Source organism: Buceros rhinoceros, unplaced genomic scaffold (assembly GCF_000710305.1).
Source record: "Buceros rhinoceros silvestris isolate BGI_N320 unplaced genomic scaffold, ASM71030v1 scaffold4050, whole genome shotgun sequence".
Lineage (NCBI taxonomy): Eukaryota > Metazoa > Chordata > Aves > Bucerotiformes > Bucerotidae > Buceros > Buceros rhinoceros.
The window spans coordinates 30,026-30,296 of NW_010388866.1; positions in this window are offsets into that span (position 1 = coordinate 30,026).

Consider the following 271-nt stretch of genomic DNA (forward strand, 5'->3'; position numbering starts at 1 on the left):
GGTTTACCCGCTCCTTCCCAGCCAAGCTTAGCCCAGCTCCGGCTCTGGGGAACTATAGGGTGGTGAATTGTCCACCTGCCCTATGGGGAGGAGCAGTGCCCTCCACGTGAGGCAGGTGCCTCCTTCAGTTCCTGTCGCTGTCACCAAGTGGCGTCTCCTCAGCCACTCGTCCTGCCAGTGCTTTAAGTGGTCTGTGGACATTTGAGAGCTGGAAGCCAACTGCCTCATCTGTGTCTACATCCTGCTGCTGCTGCTCTTCCACCCACGCTCT